General features: G+C 41.3%; 1 protein-coding gene across 1 annotated transcript in view; it reads left to right on the top strand.

The window, feature by feature from the left end:
* PLPPR1 (phospholipid phosphatase related 1) overlaps nucleotides 1-21,898 on the top strand; it is a 130,844-nt gene that overhangs the window by 73,680 nt on the left and 35,266 nt on the right. The gene's annotated exons all lie outside the window — the stretch shown is intronic.

Consider the following 21,898-nt stretch of genomic DNA (forward strand, 5'->3'; position numbering starts at 1 on the left):
ATTAAGTTCCTCTGGCCTTGTCCAGTTGCATTTTCTTATTGACATACTAGGATACTTGCTTAGTTTTTGAGTATCCTCATAGGAAAAACACTCGTCTTAATATTCTTTCTAATAAAATGTTGTAACATGATGTGAAGGAGAAAGAATCTAGACCAAATGACAGTGAAAAGAGAAGGTAGGATGCAACAACTACAACAAAAAAGGTTGGGCAACAGTAAAGGAGTGAATCATAAAAATTCCTTCTGAATTTTAGAGCTGTGTACAGTTGGAGCCTTAAGATCAGTTTTGTCTGCCAAGCCCTTTTTCTTGCAATAATTTCACCTAGGTATTTGCATATCCGGTATGAAAATGTCTATTGATTACCCATAGACAGTATGCTGATTTCCTTGTGTACCTTCCCTGTTGCAAAAACCAGAAAGTTAGACAAGACTTCTTATTCCAAGCCTTGCCACCTCAGTCTGTTTTGTAAGTCAGCGAGCTACATCTTTCTAAATAAAACTTAACTGTGCTGCTTTTTCCTGACATCTGCATCCTGAAGTAATTTCTACTGGACTCTTCTCCATGCTATCCACTATTTAGCTTCTTATAAAAGCCACATGTTCATCTCACTGTCTCTGCCTAGTGCACCTGAGTTTAGTAACACTCTGAAGGAGCTAAAACTGCCCCTTTTTGTATCTGGAGACCTGTTAAAAAAGGATCTTGAGGAACATTTATGATGTTAAATGCAGGTTCAGACAAACCATTCTTGAATTAAAACAAAACCTTATCGTGACAAACTGCCATAGCAAATAGCAGTGAGTATTCCTACTTGTTTTGACAGGGTTAACATTGAAAAGCGAATAGCAACTTTTAATGAAAGGGACAAAAGTGAGCACCAGGACCTAGGGATTCTATGAAAGCTTTCAAAACTGAAGTTTTTCCTTCTTCCCTATGCTGCATTCACAATTACTTAGCAAGATTCTGCAAAATGAAGTGGTCATTATTTTTTTGATGACAGCCTACTAGTGATAAAGAGTTGTGTGAAAGGATTGGCTCAGATACAAGATGACTTGCAAGCAGCAGATAAGATACAAAGTGATAATTGTTTCTTTTAAAAGCTTCCTGTTCAGTTAGGAAAATGTTGGAGGCAAATAAAATGGACTTCATATGGCTTTATACATATTATTAAGACCGTGTCCATTTAGGTAAAGTAAAATGTCTTTGATAGTTTTCCTTTTAATTTAGAACGTCTCTATTTGATTCTTACGATTGGTCTAAGAGTCATGCAATCTTGATATCAGCAGATAGTTTATTTGGCAGTAACTGCTGCATTCATAGCTGTCTAAACGACTGTAAACGGCCCTTCTCTGTTAAGTAACATCGGTCTGGAAGCACAGGAGAGTTTTATGAGTTTTAATGAATACAATTCTATCAATGATTCAGAGCTCCAACCGTTTCCAAGGGTGTCAGCTTAGAGGGAAAGCCTTTCTACCTGGAAGAAATAGGCATCAGAATAAGCATCTAAGAAGGTGATAAGGTTAGTGTTATTAGAGTAAGACTAGATTTGATTTTCCATCTTTTACAGATGGTTTTGGAGTAACAAATTCTGGAGTGCATTGATACGAAGGGGCTTGGTGACTTTTACTAGAATCAGCAGTCCAGCACAAGGGTATTGGAACACAAAATACATAAAAGTACAGAGCATGTCATGAAATTTCCATCAGAAAACATTGTTTGGAACTGAGTTTTTTTATGCAGTTTTTAATTTGTGTTTACTGAAACTCAGGTAAGTAGACCTTGTTGTCCCACAAGCGCACTCAGGAGGCAACTAAAGATCTTTGATTTTTGAGATGCACTGTTGTGGCACAGATTGATACAATTTACCATAAATTTACCTAAGTCTGTGCCTGCCAAGGCATTGTCACCTTTAGACTTCTCCAGGATATTGAAGACTAACAGGAAAGATAGGGAGCTGCAGTTTAGATTTCTGCTCCTGTTTCTAGAAGAGGGCCCCTTTGCAAGTCTGGAGGATTGATTTCTTGACTTTAACAGGGAAATCAGACTGAGCAGGTAGGCTTGCAGGGTCTGTGGCTTTGAGAGATTTTTCGGTCTGAGACAGATCAGCTGCTTGAAGATACCAACAAAGAGTCTTTTAGGCCCTTAAGTCAGAGAAAGATCCGGAAAGCAACATTTCAGAAGCAGCATGTAGCCTGGAGGTTTTTAAGTTGAAAAAATATCTCCCAGTGAAATATTTTTTGTTTGAAAGTAAGTTTCCAGATTTTGCTTTTCAGCATGCTCTACTCCAGTAGGACTTAGGTTAGGATGCAGAGTAGCAGCAGCAAGCAGATCTATCTGAACTGTGAGACACTAGTAGCACAAAATTGTATTCTGCATTTCTACTTGGGTGCTGTAAAGGAAAGGCAGGACAACAGGGAGCCACTGTGCTCTTTGTGTGCTGAGGGGATGAGGGACCTGCAAAACCTGCAACACAAAGGTCTTTCACTGTTGCCTGTGTTATTTTCCCTTCCCTGCTGTCCTTATACGAAAATCAAATAGACAGCCAGGCTGATCGTATATCCATGCTGACCATCATCTTGTAACCTTCCCTGTATTTCTCTGTTAATGCTAATTACACTGTGATTTGTTTGTGTAGTGCCACTTGAGATCTTTCTGACTAAAGGCATCAAAGTACTCCACAGTTATTAAGAGAATTCTGAGCTGATTTAGGAGATGAAAAGGGCTGTGTTGTCCCCAACCCAAACAACCCTTAGACCCAATAGGATGACATGTTTCACACACAGAATACGAGGCAGATATGAGCCAGACTAAAAGCCTGTCTTGGCATTAGGGCTATGAACATCTGTGGTAAGCAGGAGATAGCTTGCAAAAGGCATAAAAAATTAGGGCTGTTACATGGTGTTGACCTCTGACATGCTGTTGGTACTTTTTCTGGTCAGAGGGAATGTCACTGTTTTTAATAGCTTGTCATAGATTTTTCTTCCAGGTTGATTACACTTGCTTTTTGAGCCCTTGTAGACTGCTAGCACCCATAATTCTTATGTCAGGGAGTTTTACAGCTGACCCATGCCATTTATGCTTTTGTTTATGTCCCCAGTAATTTCTTTTAAAGTTTACTACATCTAACATTTGAAAAGACTGCAACTTGTGCCTCTATGCCAAATACAGCCGTTTGCAAAGCAGTTTCTGGCTTGCACTTTGAGACTTTCTTGATGCTCTGAGATGGTCAGGGGAGTCCTGGGAACCTTTGGAGTAACATTAGGGTGCTAATGAAAACTGCTAGATGAGCCCGTGGCTTCTAGTGAGCTTCAGCAACTTCTAGCAAGCTCTTCCAGCTGCTCCTGATCAAAGCAGGCTAGGAGCTTGCAAAGTCACTCTTCACTGTTGATCAAGGAGGATCAAGCACTCTCTCAGCAGGTAGTAGGCAGAGGCCACTGTTAAGTTCTGGCCCAGAGCATAGCTCTTGGAGGCAGTTGTTTGCACAGCAGTTTGCATAGAAGGGAATAAGTAACTGCTCACACCAGCATCTGTTTCTCAATTTGACAGTGGTATATCACAGGGCCTGGTCCCCTGCTGCAGCAATTTTCCCTGTAACAAACAATGGAGGTCTTGGCTGGCACATGGAGCTGCAGAAGGAGGGCCAAGTTGAACATGATACAGGATTCTGCCATTGTGTATTTTATCAGGAGGAGCAGGTCACTTGAGATCATTCTTCCCCTCTGCTCTGTACTGGTGAGATAACACCTGGGGAGCTGTGTTGGGCTCCTCAGTATGAGACTCTTCTCTGTGGTACCCAGTTAAAGCATGTGAGGCAGGGGGCACAAACTGAAACAGGGCATGGCATTTAACAGAATAAAAAGATTTCTTCCATTAAAGGTGACTGAACACTAAGACAGGTGGTGCAGAAAGGTTGTGCACCTCTGTCCTTGAAGATATTTGAGACCCAGCTGGATGTGGACTTGGACAACCTGCTCCAGATGACCCTCCTTTGAGCTAGGGGGTTGGAATAGGTGAACTACTAATGACAGCTTAACATCTTGCTCACACGTTTGTAATTGGTGGGTCCATATAACTTCTCTTGTTCACCAGGTCTCCTTTATGCTTGAGACAACTACTGTAACACATGGGTTATAAGGGGAGCTGCATTTCAGTTTTACAGATGTGGAAACTGAGGCACAGAGTGACTTGTCTACAGTTATTCCTTTGGCTAGGGTCAGGATCTCACCATTTGCATATGAAGTCTGTTATCTTGACCTCTGCTTCAGTCTGAGACATGACTCTTTCAGATTTGTCAGAGAAAATACGGGTGCATTTCAGTAGCTGGTAGTTGAATACTCACTTCTTCCCTTCTTTTAAGTCTTTCTTTAATGGCCTTGAACTATCAACAGAATTTTTCATAGCTAAAGAAAACAGTTTTCTCTTTGAACCAAACATTTATCAAGTTATAGCTCCATTGCACTGGCACAACATTTTAAAATATATTTTAGTAATAAATAAATGCAGTCATCTGTAAAGCTGCTGTCTCTGAAACTCAATTACTCAACCTTTCTCTTTCTTCTTTTCCTCAGTGGGTAGCAGTGTAGGAATATTGAAGTATTAGTCATCTAAAAATGTGATAAAGTGTTTTCATGCCTATAGGAAAAGGAGGGGGATTAAACAAATGCTTAAAACATGTCTGAGTGCCATGCCACTATAGGAAAGGGAGAGGGAATATTAGAGAGATTGCTGCGAGAAATAATTAATAATACTAAAATAAAAACTTGGCAGCAGGGCAAAGAATTGAAAAGTCTCATTTGTTGTAATTGATGAATCAGTGTCAGTTATGAAGGAAAAGAACAGTCCAGGCACACAGGAGTAACCACTTTCTAACTGCAAGGAGAGTAGAGTTCTGACCACCTATCAAAATCTTCCTAACAGAACAGTAGCTTGAGCACAGCAAGAGAGCTGTGCTGCTTTCTGGGATGTGCCTTGGTGACCTGTGGAGTTACCACCAGTCTGGTGGAGGGAGAGTCTCTGCTGCAAAAAGACAGCTGTGGCAAAGGGTCTGGCTGCAGCCTATTCGCTCTGCATACATGCTTACTGCTGGGAAAGTATTTGCCTATTTCTAACCCAAAACACCTACCCAGAGCACTTTCATAATAAATGAAGCTTTCAGAGAAATGGCTGGATGTTAACACCTTTCAAAATCAAAGGCAACATGGCCGTTTGTTTCAAAGGCATCAGAAAGGGGACCAAGAATGTAGTGTTGTCGTGGTTTAACCCCAGCCAGACAGCTTGTTCACCCACTCCCCCCCTCTTCTTGCCCTCCCCCTACTCCTGGAGGGAAGGAGAGGAGAATCAGAAAGAATGCAACTCCCACGGGTTGAGATAAGAACAGTTTAGTAACTAAGGTATAACACAAATCACTACTGCTACCACTAATAATAGTAATGATAAATGAAATAACAAGGGAAGAGAATACAACACCTCATCACCAGCCAACCGATAACTTGCTCCCCCTAGCCTGACCAAGCACTGACCAATACCTCCTCCAACCCTGCAGTCCAACTAACCCTTCCGGGTAACTCCCAGTTACAACCTGGGCATGACGTGCTGTGGTATGGAATAACTCTTTGGCTAGTTTGGGTCAGGTGTCCTGTCTCTGCTTCCTCCCGGCTTCCCCTCCTCTCTGGAAGAGCATGAGGCTCACAAAGTCCTTGGCCAAACCAAAATATCATTGCTATCAGCTCTGTTCCCAGCCCGAAAGTCAAAACACAGCACTGCACCAGCTACCAAGAAAGAGAAAAATGACTGCTACTGCTAAACCCAGGACAAGTGTCTTGTTTGGATTCTCTGAGGCTTTATATTTACCATCAGGTTTTCTGGGTTGAGAAATACTGTAGAACAATAGTTCTGTTCTGTCTAGTAACAAAATAGACATTATTGCTGTTCTTCAGAACCTCACAGCTCTCCGACTTGCCAGTCTACCTGTAATGTTCACTAAATACAAATGTGAATACATGTATTAATTTGTGTTTGAGTTAAGCTTCCTTTCTACTCACATTTGCATTGACCACACTGACATCTTTTAAGAACCTAACAGGATTGGTCTCTGATTGATTCTCTCCTAACAGGCAAATTGATGACCAGAATAAAAGACATGAAAGTATAGGCAAAAATGTCTGAAGAGAGAGTAGATTTGTAAAGTATTCTCAGAAAGGTGAAAGGATAGGCTCTCTGACAAACTGCTTTTCCTAACCATGCACAGTTACTCTGTGACTTTACTGTAAGGTTTCCCTCCCTGGAGAGGTGCTTCCCTGAGCCTGTAAGGCAGAGATGCTGGGGAGTGGAGAACAGCTTCCCCTTCCTTTGGCCAGATATCCCACAATTTTTTCAATCTGTCAGGCTGATGGCAGCATTTCTGTAGCTTCTTTGGTCTTCCTGGAAGAGTAATGTGTGGATGAGGCAATGGCCTGTGGACCCCATGGCAGCTGTCTGAAAGAAGCTAGTTCGTTTCTTCCTATTAGCAGGCTGGGAAAGGAAATAATGCACAGGGTACAAGAATAAACAATTAATTGAGGGGAGAGTATGTACTACTATATAGAAGGCTGTTCTGTGTACTGCACCTTGGCATTTGTCTGGCAGTCAGGGTAGGCAAAAATTCATTCTACATTTTTCTTCAGACTTGGCTCAGATGTATTGCTAGAAATGTTACCCAAAGCATCATGACCATTTAAGTTTACAGTTTAAAAGAAGGACAGGATAAGTAAGGATAGTGCTTTTGTGTGGTTTGCTTTTCACCTTCCTCCCACCTTTGTTCCTTTTGTATTTTGCTTTATGCTAGTTCTTGTTTTCATCTAATTCTCCCACTGTCTTCATAAAGATGCTTGCTTTTCTACCTACAAGGACATCAGAAATCAAAATATACCTCTGCATCTCTCAGGGAACAGCTTTGCTTAAAGACATGAAGATACCACAAAGTGTACTGAAAATGTATTATTCTGTTGTGCTAGAATCCTGTGTCTTGTCAGGATCTGTTGCTTCTTGTCATTTGAGGACTAGATTTTCCTGACAGCTTCCATATAAGTGAAAATAGTCATTAGATTAAAATGCCTTTAGAGTGCATGATAGATTTAACAGCTTTTATGAGCCATTTGTACAGTGAAACACCATCAGTCAGTGAACCATTCTCAGGGCTGTAGAGCAACTTGGAAGTTGTTTTAGCTAACTGCAGTGTTTCAGCTTTCCAGGGCAGTCCTTGTATTGGGCACTTTTGAAGCATACAGCCTAATGCAAATAAAACGTGTGTGCCAGTCAAATCCAGCGTGGGATTATTTCAGTAATTCAGAGCTAAATAAGCTGTTATTTTGTTTTGATTACTAAAATGAAGCAGACAATGAATTATGACAAGATTTTGAAGTATTCCTAGTACACTGGGTGACTCATGTCACTATATAGTCCAGGTTAAGAACTGCTGTTAAAAAGAATCACACGTAACTCAGTCCTTTCACAGAACACATCTTGTTCCAAGTTAGAAGGAGAAATCCAACACCAAACTCTCATTGTACTTTTCAGACTTGCTCTGAATTTTACAAGACTTGCATTATTTTGCTACACTGCAATATTTAAGTATTCCAACAGGTTTCATGAATTCAGATATTTCTGAACAGATTGTTCTAGAACCGATTGTTAGGTAGATCCAGAGTGATCTCAAGCAAAAAGCAAGTTGCAGAACTTTATCTAAACATTTTCTTGAATGCAGTATTTTGTGAATGACTAAAGCACCTGTTTCATAAAAGATGTCATAGAGGACAACTGTCTGTCATGTCATGTCCCATCTACCCCCCAGTTCATACCTCATTTGGGTGCCTGTGCATTACTTGAATCTTCATGATGCTGTAGCTGATCCCTGTGGTCACAGGAGTCTTAAGCTTTATCGCACTGCAGAATGGTCTTTTCATTACAGTCACTGTCAGACCTGACCTAAGCTCAAGGGAGACAGACTGAAATAATACATTATGAGGCAGATAACTGGGGAAGATCTGCTCTCCAGATACATACATATACAGTGCCTGGACTCACTCCCCAGGGAGCAGTTTAGTGTAGTAAGTGCTGAGATACTGGACCTGCCGAAGCCTTGTGAAACACACCCTTCATTGGGAGGCCAGGATACAACACATATTAGGAGGGAAAAGCCTTGGCTGGCTCAGTGCTAGTGGTTGATGTATTGTAGAATAGAATCTCATTTTTTAAAACAGCAAACCCTGAATCCTTTGAAGCATAATTTGGAGAAATAATCAAGTCTCATGAGGGACTTCAACCTACCAAATATCTGCTGGAAGTACAGCATAGGAGAGGAGAAATAATCCAGGAAGTCCTTGGAGGGTATGGAAGATGACTTCCTAGCCCATCTGGTTAGTGAGCCAGCTAGGAGAGAAGCCTGTCTAAATTTGCTGATCACCGAGAAGGACTGGTGGATGATGTGATGGTTGGAGGCTGTCTTAGACAAAGTGATCACGAAATGATTGAATTTTCAATCCTTTTAGAAGTCAGGCAGAAGGTCAGCAAAACCTTAGCCTTCTGGAGGACTGACTTGGGCCTGTTTTGGATACTGGTTGTCAGAATTCTTTCGGAAACATTACTAAGCCACTCTACATCATCTATCAGTATTACTGGTCTAATGGGCAGTTTCCATAGAATAGGTTGGTCAATGCGACACCTCCCTACAAACAGGGTAGGAAAGAAGACCCCAGAAACTACAGGCCTGTCAGCCTGACCTCAGTGCCACAGAAGGTCATGGAGCAGATCGTCCTGCATGCTATCACACAGCACGTTCTGGAAAACAGAGGGGTAAGGCCCAGTAAGAATGGGTTCATGAAGGGTAGGCCCTGCGTGACAAACCTGATTGCCTTCTATGATTATAGAATCATAGAATAGTTAGGGTTGGAAAAGACCTTAAGATCATCAAGTTCCAACCCCCCTGCCATGGGCAGGGACACCTCACACTAAACCATCTCTGGTTCTGTCCAACCGACCTTGAACGCCACCAGGGATGGAGCATTTACAATTTCCCTGGGCAACCCATTCCAGTGCCTCACCACCCTAACAGTAAAGAACTTCTTCCTTGTATCCGATCTTAACTTCCCTTGTTTAACCCGTTACCCCTTGTCCTATCACTACAGTCCCTAATAAAGAGTCCCTCTCCAGCATCCCTATAGGCCCCCTTCAGATGCTGGAAGACTGCTATGAGGTCTCCATGCAGCCTTCTCTTCTCCAGGCTGAACAGCCCCAACTTTCTCAGCCTGTCTTCATATGGGAGGTGCTCCAGTCCCCTGATCATTCTCGTGGACTTGTTCCAACACTGCTATGTCCTTTTTATGTTGAAGACACCAGAACTGCACACAATACTGCAGGTGAGGTCTCACAAGAACAAAGTAGAGGGGCAGGATCACCTCCTTCAACCTGCTGGTCACACTCCTTTTGATGCAGCCCAGGATACGGTTGGCTTTCTGGGCTGCAAGCACACACTGAAGCCGGCTCATGCTCATTTTCTCATCCACCAACACCCCCAAGTCCTTCTCTGCAGGGCTGCTCTGAATCTCTTCCCTGCCCAGCCTGTAGCTGTGCCTTGGATTGCTCCGACCCAGGTGTAGGACCTTGCACTTGTCATGGTTAAACTTCATGAGGTTGGCATCAGCCCACCTCACAAGTGTGTCAAGGTCCCTCGGGATGGCATTCCTTCCCTCCAGTGTATCAACCGACCCACACAGCTTGGTGTCATCGACAAACTGGCTGAGGGCGCACTCAATCCCACTGTCCCTGTCAGCGACAAAGATGTTGAACAAGACCGGTCCCAACACCGATCCCTGAGGGACACCACTCGTTACTGGTCTCCAGCTGGACATTGAGCCATTGACCACAACTCTTTGCGTGCGGCCATCCAGCCAATTCTTTATCCACCGAGTGGTCCATCCATCAAATCGATGTCTCTCCAATTTAGAGACAAGGATGTCATGTGGGACAGTGTCCAACACTTTGCACAAGTCAAGGTAGATGATGTCAACTGCTCTACCCCTGTCTGTCAGTTCTGTAGCCCCATCATGGAAGACCACCAAATTTGTCAGGCAGGATTTCCCCTTAGTGAGGCCATGTTGGCTGTCACTGATCTCCTTGTTGTTTTTCCATGTGCCTTAGCATGCTTTCCAGGAGAATCTGCTCCAAGATTTTGCCAAGCACAGAGGTGAGACTGACTGGTCTGTAATTCCCCGGTCATCCATTTTCCCCTTCTTGAAAATGGGGGTTATATTTCCCTTTTCCCAGTCGTCGGGAACTTCACCTGACTGCCACGATTTTTCAAATATGATGGACAGTGGCTTAGCAACTTCATTTGCCAGCTCCTTCAGGACCTGCAGTTGGATTTCATCAGGTCCAAAAATAATGGTCCTTCCACAGGTGGTAAGGTGACCTTCCTGGCTGATAAGGGAAGAGCTTATTTGACTTCAGGAAAGCATTTGGCATTGTCTCCCATAGCATTCTCCTGAACAAACTGGCTCCTCATTGCCTGGATGGATGCATTCTTTGCTGGGTTGGAAACTGGCTGAATGGCAGACCCGGAAGAGTGGTGGTAAATGATATCACATTTAGCTGGCAGCTGGTCAGTAGTGGTATCCCTTAGGGCTCAGTGTTAAGGCCAGTGCTAACACGTTCATGGATGAGGGGATCAAGTGCACCCTCAGTAAATTTGCAGACGACAACAAGCTGGGCAGGAGTGTTGATCTGCTGAAGGATAGGAAGGCTTCATTTGAAAATGCTGATTCTGCAGATGTCTTGATGGGTATATCAAAAGAAAATAAAAGTGCCATTGGCTTCTTGTAATTTAATATCACAATAGTCAAAATATATCTATGTTTTGCTTCTATTGCTCAAAAAACCCCATTTAGAACAGACGCCATTTTAATGCAGCCATTTTCTCCTGAAAAAAATACTTACTGCTATAGTTTGTTGATCATTTTAAGGAATTAAGGGCTGGAAGCAGCAGTTCCCTGGCTGTGTGCCATTTGGAATTTGATAGAGCATTAATACCACCTGCTGAAAAGCCTCATGAGATCTGCTCAAGGGAAAACATACAATATACTTGGAGTTTGGAGCTTTTAGTAACACTTGATAATAGTTTTATTAATACATTTGTCCTGTACAAAACTGAAATAAAAAAAAAAAAGTCTGATGCATTCTCCCTCTTGACAAATGGAACTTTTAATTCTCGCCTCTCTTTCTTTGTATAAATCTCAGTGTACAAGATAAGAATGAGATCACGGCGTGCCACGAGTAAGGATAAATCATGAGTAAAAGACCAACTAGCAGAGCTGATCTCTTCCTCTCTAACTTTGACTCCTTCAGCCACCAACTCACTGCTAGATTGTCTTTCTGACAGAGAAGATTTGAGAATTGCCTTCCATAAGGTTTAGGAAAATAAAGTTATTCTTTCTGTTTTTTGTAAATGTAGGAAAACTAACACAAGATAAAATATCCTTCTGACATGAATACCTAGATTCATTCTTCATTACTGCTAATTTAAATCATCAGCATGATTACTTCTCCCTCAGAGTCAGTGGAGAGTGCAGTGGGCACTCTGAGGGAAAGGTGGTGCTATTTAAAAATTCCATTCTGGAAATACCTCTCTTCCGCAGGTCAGTAGCTACTGTCATAGTGCAAGCATAGGAAAGTTGGTTCTCATTAGTCATTTCCTCAAATGTGCACGGTCTGATGGCAGGGAGCAACTGATGCTTGTGACCAAATATCCCTCACATGTGTTGAGCCCACCTATTCTTCCTGCTAGGCATAATCCATTTTTCTGATCATAAAATCAGCCTCTCCTCTTTTAAACTGCATAAAACTGGGACAAAGACTTGTTTTAAAAATCATGATGAAGCCCGCAATAGGCTATTAAACAAACTGTGCTGTCAGCAAATGGCCTGGAATTCCAGCTCTACTTTAAAAAAATGAGATGATGTTGTGAAAAATACAGGGGAAAAACCAAACATATTAAAACCATAAAACACTACAGACTCTGCATGGTTGGTTGGTAGTTTGGCATTTGGAATTTAATGCCGCATTAATGCCCCCTGCTGATAATCCTTCAAAGCTGTACTTCAGATCAAGCTCAGTATTTAATAGCATTGTGCATCAATACCATCCTTAAATTAAAAAAAAAAAAAAAAAAGAAGAAAAAATCCAGTTTATTTCTCATCATGACTGGATTCATCTTAAATAAATCACATTTCTTTTAAGTCTGCTTCATCACAAGGCCTGTCACAAAAGCAGTAACAAAAACGTCCTTACAATCATCACATATGAACCCATTCTACTGTTTGCTTAGTGAAAGGGACAAAGTGATGTAGCATGTCTGTATAGGAACTAAATCTTAAAGGAGAGAAAGTATCTTACAATTTCATAAAGAAAGCAGATTATTATAATTAAATATAGCTTGCCAAAATAGAGAATTTGCAAGAGGTTGAACAGGCGTACTGCTATTCAGGGTTATACTAGGAGAAGCTAAATGGCAGACTGTTTCACAGCATTTAGTATCTCTTTTCTACCTAAAGAAAAAATACCATTAGTACTGATTTTTATAGACACTCTCTTACATATGGCAACACAGGTATTACTGAGCTGAGGATTCATTTCCTTTATCTTCAGGCCATGGGGAAATTGCTTTTCTTTTGCTGTTAGTGATTTAAAAGACACTGTTTTTTTCCAGTTTCCAGCACCTGTGCTACTGTTTCCTCTTTGTCCATTCATCTCTCTTGCTTCTCTGGGATACATAAAATCTTGTGCAAATGTCTGTAGCCTTGTCTGACCACCTAAAGCCTGCAGGACATACACCCATGTGTCATGCCCTCTCAAGAGAACGAGAAGATCTGACTTGTCCCTTTCAATCACCAAAGAGTGAGTTTAGCTTTTCACAGGCAGAGCTCATGTAAAAAGGCAGTGCAGCTCATCAGAAGTGTGATGAATGCAGTGAGAGCAGGGTCAGGTTGTTAAAGGACAGAGTATTGCACTCTGGATGAAAGCTGGGTAGGGCTGGGACAAAGGCAGGTCTGGTGCCCTCTTGTCCTCTCTGCATGCAGAATTTCAGGAAAAAAAAAAAAGGCATTCTGCAGGGAAACTGATACCTGCCCAATTCAGCTCTGCGCCCAGTCATCACCAGCTTGTACAGATACTGCCTTATGAATGCAGAGAATTGTGCATTTTAACATTTCATAGGGAATTCAGAGAGATTGTGAAGGGAGAAGGACTGTTGTAGCTCACAGCCATGTAGGAAATTCATACAGCACTGGCATGCATATGGTATACTTCTGCATGTGTGTTACAGTATTTGAAAGGTAGAGAAGTGTGTGTGGGAAAAGGCCAGCAAATTTTGTAGCATTAAAGCACTGATTTTTATCAGTGGGAGGAGACTACAGAGCATTGTTGAATGGTGTCAGACTTAGCATGGGAACAGAACTAGGAATGCTGTCAGATGTCTAACTTCTGTGCATCTAGTCCAGGATCGGAAGCATTAGCCTGTGGTTTAAACAGCTACAAAATCACTGGAAATGCAGACCTGCAGTTACATAGATGTGTACACCTCCTTGTAGTCAAGTCACTAACATCAACAATTAAGAGGAAGCCAGGAACAGTTGGGAAGTACCCACCTTACACTTAGCTTGACATATGTGCAAAGAGGTTAGTTGGTCAGATCTGCAACATTCATGTTGGTAATTGCTAAACAGGCAAGTTAACATCACCATTACCAGTATCCTGAGGAATCAGAAAAGGAAAATGAAATAAAAGCAGCAGGACAGAATTGTTCATCCACTATTTGGTGGATGTGGTTGAGCAAGTATGTGGTTCTTTGACATGAGATGGCACCTTGCCCATGGTTTAAAACAAGGTATGTTAATCTCTTGAATTTTCTACGTCTCAAAGCAAAATGTGCTGAGCAGGTAGAGTATGTAAGTATGTAAGGGGGGCAAGCCGTTACTGATGTCAGTTATCATTCTTAGTTGATAAAATCAGTGTCAGATTTCAGTGAATCTAGGGAAATTTGGCAATTCTCTGAGGTTTCTTTGGCAGGGCAGTATCAAGTGCTACACCAATCTGATATGGCACTCTGGTCTTCCCTCAAGCTTACGCAGCTTTCTGTACTGAGGAATCACCCCAAAGGTTAGAATATGCTTTAGCTTCCTTGTCAGCAGTCTGAGAGGGAAGGTAGTCAAGAAGTTACCAAGCTTGTTCGTGGCAATGCTGTTATTGCTCACTTTGAATAGTGGGGGACGTTTTCGAAGCTCTTCTCACTCTTTGAATGGTGCAAGTTTCCATTTGCTGCAATGCCTGTAGGAGTTGTCCTTGCCAGGTGCCTGCCCAGGAGTATTGTAAATATGAAGGTGGTCCCAGAAGAATCAATGAAGGAGGTAGAAACAAAAGCCATTACAAGCAAATCCACCTGTAATGAAACCTCTAAATAATATTGGAGGTCATGTGCAGCTTAGATATTTTTGTTGATATGGAGAATTTCTGATTATTCCTACCATAATTAGGTACCTGAGCTAATGCAAAGATGTTTATCTCTGATGCTTTGTAATTGGTTCATGTCTATACTCAGACCTTGGCTGCATAAAAACTATTACACTGCTGTAATGCACATCACAGTGCATGGAGAGGTGTCCCTCGCCCCTTCAAGCTCACAGTTGCAGTCTGTGATTGATCCATGGATCACAGCTACCTGTCAAAGAAAATAAGTTTGAATTTATTATGTAAGAATCACTAGTAAAACGTAAAGGTCTACAAATTAAAAGGTTGAAAACTGAGAAAGTTGGAGCAGCCTGTGGAGTGGATTGAATTACACCTAGTAATTAAGGTGCCTCATACTGCTATTTATTTGATTTCCTACATATAAAAAATTGTACTGGTTGCAGCATTTTTATGCCTTTATGCCTCTGTTGCCAATAAGGGAACTGTACTGCTTTAACAGCACAGTTAGAGCTGGAGAAATCTATCTTGTTTATATGGATGAGCTCTTAGGTAATGGTAAGTTTCTGTGGTGTACACAGAAATTCTTCAAGGATTGCTACATAAAAAAGAAGCTGAAACAGCTTTTTAACCAGGTGTCAGTATTTTTAGAGGACATGCTACTCTCACAAAACTTCCTGAAACAAGTGACTTAAGAAGATGTGAAATCCTCTTTTGTCTGAGAGTGTCTTTGTCAGCCTTGTAAGCTATACCTAGACCCAACTTAATTAAAAAAAGGTAAAATACTGCAGTTACTTCTTGAAAGGGACATGTGAGAAGCCTTGCAGAAACAGCTCTGATTCCTCTACAGCTCGAGCTTCAAAAGACTGTGTGTGCTAATAAACCCTCTCTGCCTCTGAGGTGCTTTCCAGCTTGTGCCACCATGCTGACTGGAATTAAAAACTCCTGTAACAAAGCCATGTCCTGTAATTGGCTGCTCCCAGAACAGACCATGACTTTTGTGCACAACAGCTGCATAAGAAAGCTGATTTCAGAATCAGGTTGCAAAATCCTTTCCATCAGGTGAGGGAGATGAAAAAAAACACTTCGAAGAGTGGCAGCTTCGAAAGACTGTTGGGGTTTTCATTTATTCTGACAGTGTTAAAATATATGGTTATTCAGCATAAAAAACCCCCACCATTTGCTTGGAATCATTTTATCATTAAGTGGAAGTTCAGTACAGATTGGTTTTCTTACTCTCTCTAGGTGGAGTATTTGTTCATTACACATTCCTCTAGCTGCTTTGTTTTGGGTTTTCTGTTGGGGTTCTTTTTGGTAATATTTTCACAAGAAGATTATTTGCTGCATCCAGTCCCCTGGCAACCTAAAAGATTATGTAGTTGGCCAGATCCTTATCCATTAAAAACATTCATTACTGGCTGATATGTTTCTACAAGCCTGGAAACACTATAGAAGTGTGAAGGTGAAACCTTTTAAGGCATTCATTTGTGATAAAATGGTACAGAACGGATGCTTAACAAACTGCAGTAGAAACCAAGCTTTTTGTTGATCCCTGGGGAATTCATACTGCTAACTTAAAGCTAACAGGAGACATGTACCTACTACTGATACTGGGAAATAAAGGGTTAACATTGTGCCTGCTTGCTTAAGCAGTGGCTGTGCTTGGTGAAGCAGAATCGTAGGAGTCAAAGCTGCTAGAATGGTGAAGCAGAACTGTAAGAGTTACAGCTGCTAGGCAGAATTGTAGTAGCTAAGATTCATAACATTTAAGGCATTCTTGTTTAAATAGTATGTTTGGAAAGAAAAGGAACAAAAGATAGCCAGAGTAACAAAATTTGCAAACTTGCCAAGTTTCTGCTTTAAGATACATAAAACCAGCTTGTAACAAACCTCAGGTTTGGACAAGAGCCGAAAGCATCTTGAGTCTGCGTGAAAGCAAGAGGTTACTCGTGGTGTTGAAGAGGAACTACAGGCCTTCATCCTCACGACCCCCTAACAATCACCTCCAGCGGGCACTGCACAGGCGCACCAATGGGATGAATGCCAGGAAACTAATTATAATAATAGGTTTTACATATGTATTAAGTGTGAAGCAATCTCATGTTTAGGTAATCATCATATGTAATAAAATTGAACTCAGTGGCAAAGGAAAGGTGTGCATGCTTTTGGAGGAGCAATTCCCATGCGCCTCAGCGCTGAATAAAAGCATACCTACTTTACAACTCCAGTGAGTTGTGGAGTCTATACACGTATCACTACCTTTACATGTCAGTGTGAAAATAGGCCTTTTAGCTGATAACACATCTGCATCGGATGGACAGACTTCTAAGCAATAGTTGTCTCCATTTTCTTTGTTACTTGTAAGGATAGGCTTATCTGATGAGGCGTATAACATTTTCTCAACCACCTGACCACTCCACAATGTGAAAACGTAGACCCTTCTTAAAAAGTTATAGGTGGTGTTTGGCATAGGCAGTTTCAGGAGGCCTGAAAAAAATCCCAGAAACATACTGTGAAAAAGCTTGCCAAAATAGTTGTTTTAAGTAAAATTTCCAGTATTTTTCACGAGTCTGTAATCCTCCTGCCAGTATTTGAAGGAAGTTTGATTATTTAAGAAAACAAAATATGACTAATGAGATGTTGTCTTTCTTTATTTATGTCAGGTACAAATGTAAGAGATCAGAAATCCGTATCAGGTGAAGGATGATTTCATAAGTGGATACCAGTTGGTCACAAATAAATACAGACAACACAAGAAAACTTCATCCCTGAACCAGAATGAATTTCTGAGACTTCCCCCTAATTAGAATGCCTCAAGAAGCACATCTCAGTAACTCTTTGATAGAAGCTTGGTCTGCTTTTAGAAAGGTAAAAGCAGGTCATTAGACTTAACAATCCATGTGATTTATTCCAATTTGCTGTGCTTCTGAAATCCCTTCTGCTGCAGTGGCAAGAATAAAGTTCCCATCTCCAAGTAAAAATGGCCTGGCTTCTTTCACAGAAAAAGACCCAGATCCATTCCAGGACAAAGCTGCCCAGACACACAATTACATGTTTCTGATGTTACCCAGTAGAGAGCAAAGAGACACTCTTAACAATTCTTTCCAGTCTTCATGACACACATATGCTATGGCTGTTGCATGCTCCAATGTGTCTGTTCCATGAGTTATGCTTTCATCACCTACCTAAAAAAAAACACACGCAATTTTTTTTCAGGCTTTGCATAATGATTAGTCACTAGAGTTTATTCAGAGGGGAAGGTGGAAGTCTGGTTAAAATGAGTGGAACTGTGAGCCACAGCAGGTGTGTTGCAAGTTGAAAACACTCATTCGGGTTTATGGTGCTCAATTGTGACAGTTTCATTTCATTCACTGAAACCCAGTGAAGCTTGCCAGGAACAAATAAACTGAGTAAGGGTATCAATAGGTATTTCATTGACAATCCACTAAGGAACACCTCATGCAAAATGCTGGTCTGTTTTTTTGGTTTTTTTTTCCAGGAGGAATAACAACGAAGTCTGTTATGTTCTCATTTGTGTGCAAGAACAATTTTCCAATTATCAGTCATGCACATTAAAGGCACTGTAAGATATATTATCAGCAGTGTGTGGGAAGGATGGTAAGCTGAAAGAATGTACCTATTTATGTATAAATACCAGCAGTACTTGAGGGTTTTCAAATTTGCTCATATAAATTTGCATTATGATTTATATAAGTGACAATACACACAGCTAAGGAGATTTCTGCAGTGGCCATATGCTGGTTTGACAGGATACAGAGACTGTATGGCTAGACAGTACATGAGAAATTTTTACAGCCTCTTCCTTTTCTCTCTCAGTTTCTTGCTCCTGTATTAAGAATTCTGGGGACACTTCAGTGTAGGCTGATCAAAAAGCTCTGCCTCCTATTGTGTGTACTTTCTTTTAACAGTGATCTATCTTTTGCAGCCTTATGACCCTTTCCCAAGTGGAGTTTACCTCTTGCTTTCTTGTTTGAAAAACAGGGGCCTCTTTTCTGGAGGTAACAGGGAAAAAAGGTAAAATCTTCCAATTGTCATTAAGGGAACTGGGAAGAGCTTCTCAGTGAATGAAGAGTGTGTGCAGACTGGGACTTCAGTCCAACTATCTGCTATCATAATAATTTTGATCTGGATATGCAGTGGTCACTTGAGTTATGCTGAGTATTAAGGTGAAGGGGAGGATTTCTGAATGTATCTCAGTAGCCACAGGATTAGTACATTACTTTGTAGATACCCAGGACACAATCTTACACTGACACCTGATTAGCCCCTGCAGCAAGCAATTACCAATTGCCTGTAGAAGATCGCCAGACTTTCTTCATATTTCTTGGACATTTAAGAAAGCGATTTTTTGATTGCAGAGAACTTGCACAACTTGAATAGGAGCAGTGTGCAGTCATAGGAAGGTCTGCAAGGACCAAATCAGTGTGGGCTTGCATAGCAGTACAGAATTTAATGGTGTGGTGAGGGACAGGTGTTAAGTGCTACAGAATTAATCCATTTAAATAGCTGACTTTGAGGAAAAAAAGACGTGCCAGTTGTTTGAGTCCAGTTTGTCAAGCTTGTTCCAAAAATCAAGCAGGATTTTTTAAATGGAGCTGTTTCTTCTACACTAGCATGAATGAGCATCTGCAGAATCAGGACCTGAGAATATAACAGTGAGTTTTTCATGCGCAGATTACTGACTAATCCAGAAAAATCTCATCCAGAAGAAAAGTAAATCTTGACTTTGCCACAGGCTCTACTGCGACCTAAGGGCAGTTATTTTATCTTCTCTGCTTTTGTCCCCACTCTGTCAAATGGTGATAAGATCATTTTATCTTAAAATGGAGTAATGATGATTAATATTAAGGATTATGACATGGTTAAATATTGTGGTAATAGAGGCTATTAAATACCTTAGACACTTCTATTCATTGGCTGCATTTCTAAAGTCAGTTATTGAGCATTTTTAATTTTCCCAATATTTAAGTATATTTAAGGAAATTAGTTGATTAATTAATAAACACTGCAAAATGTCACTGTCAAACTGCTTTGTGTTTTCTCTATTATGCAACTGGATGTTTTGTATCTTCATCTGAAGTCAGCTTACCTGCTCTTCTTCAGTGGTCCCTTCAATGACTGTAAAGCTGAAAATAGGGAGAAAGGGCAAATTTGTTATCTGTGGGAAACAGACTATGGTTACAAAAATCAGGGATTTTTGCATTTGTCACTTTAGGTCCTAGCTTCAGAAGTCAAAAAGAATTAAGGGACAGAAGTTGATTAAGGCATCTATGACCAGCTGGGCAATTTTTATGTCACACATCTAGGGAAATTAAACACACATTCTTGCTTAAATATAAAGAAAAAAATAATGAACAATGCATTGGACAGAGTCCTACCACCATAAGCAGTTCTAGATGGAGTCTGAAAAGATACATCAGGAGCTGATTCCTTATGTACACTTGCACCAGCCCTGAATCTCAGAGTGGCTGCTTGGGCACCTCAGCCCATGTGGGTCCATCCCCTCACCCAGCTGTGCTGCACAGAAGGGGCTCCTGAACCTGGGTCCCTGAGCCCTCCTATTTCAGGATGGCTGCAAAACAGTGCTGTTTCTTATCACCAAGGGAAATGTCACTCCGTTGCAAGGAGACCTTCTTTCTCTGGCATCCCTGCACACGGATGAGATCAGGTCTTTGCTGACTGTATAAGCAGCAAAAATTCTGCTCATGTTCATGGTAATAGCTGGACTGTCCTTTCTGTACCTCACATCATCCCTTGTCATCATGGGACTGTGGTAGAGTCTGTTGAACTGGAAACCTGATTTCTGATGTCTGCTGTTGTTGTTTTCATGAGGTGGTGGGCATCACCTAGGGGATCTGATGTTTTCACAATTAAAATCTCTTTCTGCAGACAGTATGTTTTTTCTTTCTCAAAAGAACAAAACACAAGAACTGGGATATGACCAGGATGGGTTTATTATTCAGGCATCTAGTGTTGTAGGTCAGTACTGACATAAGTCAAACTAAACCTGTATTTTATATTCAGGAGGGATTTTCATGAAGCACTAAGGCAGCACTTGGCACTGAGAAGGTCAAACTTAGTTGTGGAATCACTGGCTAGAGAGCACATTTGTGATAATTTGTATCAAACCCCCATATTTTTTGAAAAGCATTTTTCTCTCATATGACACCCAAAGAGGGTTATAAGTTTAGTACCTGCTTTCTTCAGTTCCCAGTAACAGGGCAAAACTCATCTGTGTCTGTTGTACCATCCCCTACGTATGCTGGCTGGGGCTGGCAACCTGAAGTATGTCTGAGGGTATGTTTGGGGTAGGAAGGGTGGGTCAGATTGCTTCTGACAGCCCTGAGTATATGAAGTGCTGGAACCGAGCATCCAGTATCTTGTAATCTCTAAGGTGTCTATCTGGGCATGTCAGGTAGAGTAGTGATAATGTCATTGCCTTCCTCTGATGTTAATTTATGAAACTGAGTTGCCCAAGGTTGATCAGGAAATATGTAGCTGCTCAAGGAGTTAAATTCAGGTTTTCTAAGTCCTTAATTATAGGACCATGTTTGTTTATATAGAGTTCCACTGACCATCATGTCAGCATGCGACATGATTGCAGCATTCAAGGCCAGGCTGGACGAAGTCTTGGGGGACATAGTTTAGTATGTGGTGTCCGTGCCCATGGCATCAGGACTGTGATATGAGATTTCCTTTGCAGTCTGTTAGACAGTGAACAAGAATGATGAATTAGTATATCTGCTTAATTTTATGAAGTGAGATTAGTGACAACCTTTGTGCGAAAGTTTTGAGATGTGTTGAAGCAGTGTGGGAAGCTGACACAAACACCAACAATGGCACATGCTCAGTAACTGGATATGTACAGAAAGCTGATAGTTGAGATTTTCCAGTGAACCCATTTAGCCAACAATAAACTACCAAAAAAATAGACAAGAAAGGCTCCTTGCAGTTTATAGGTATAAAGATGAAGATAAAGCCAGTTTATTTCAAATACTGTTGTGACAGAGAGGGGAAGCCAGGCAGTGCACAGTAGCCCCCAGCTGGTTGTTTATCAAGGTTTCTGGGTAGACTTCTACATCTTTACTCATAAGCAGTGGCTCCAATGAAAACTGAATGGCAAGAGGCAGATTTCCCTCTGGATAAGTCTTCATCTGGGACTCTTCTGGATTATCACAGGATGCACATTACCAAGCACTGTCTTACAGCTGCAGCGGAGAAGCATTTTGTCTTTAACTTCCTTTGTCCTTCATAATAAACCTTTCCAGTAACCTGCAATTATGCCTGGGTTTTAGCTTCTCACTGCTGTTGGCTCCTGCAGTGCTGCCCCTCGTCCTGCTAGCTTTCACTGATTGTTGTTGCTGTTGTCACTCACATGTCCTTTAAGAAA

This window comes from Neopsephotus bourkii, unplaced genomic scaffold (genome assembly GCF_033783945.1).
Source record: "Neopsephotus bourkii isolate Nb327-2 ecotype Australia unplaced genomic scaffold, CSIRO-AGI_Nbou_v1 NB_1530, whole genome shotgun sequence".
NCBI lineage: Eukaryota > Metazoa > Chordata > Aves > Psittaciformes > Psittacidae > Neopsephotus > Neopsephotus bourkii.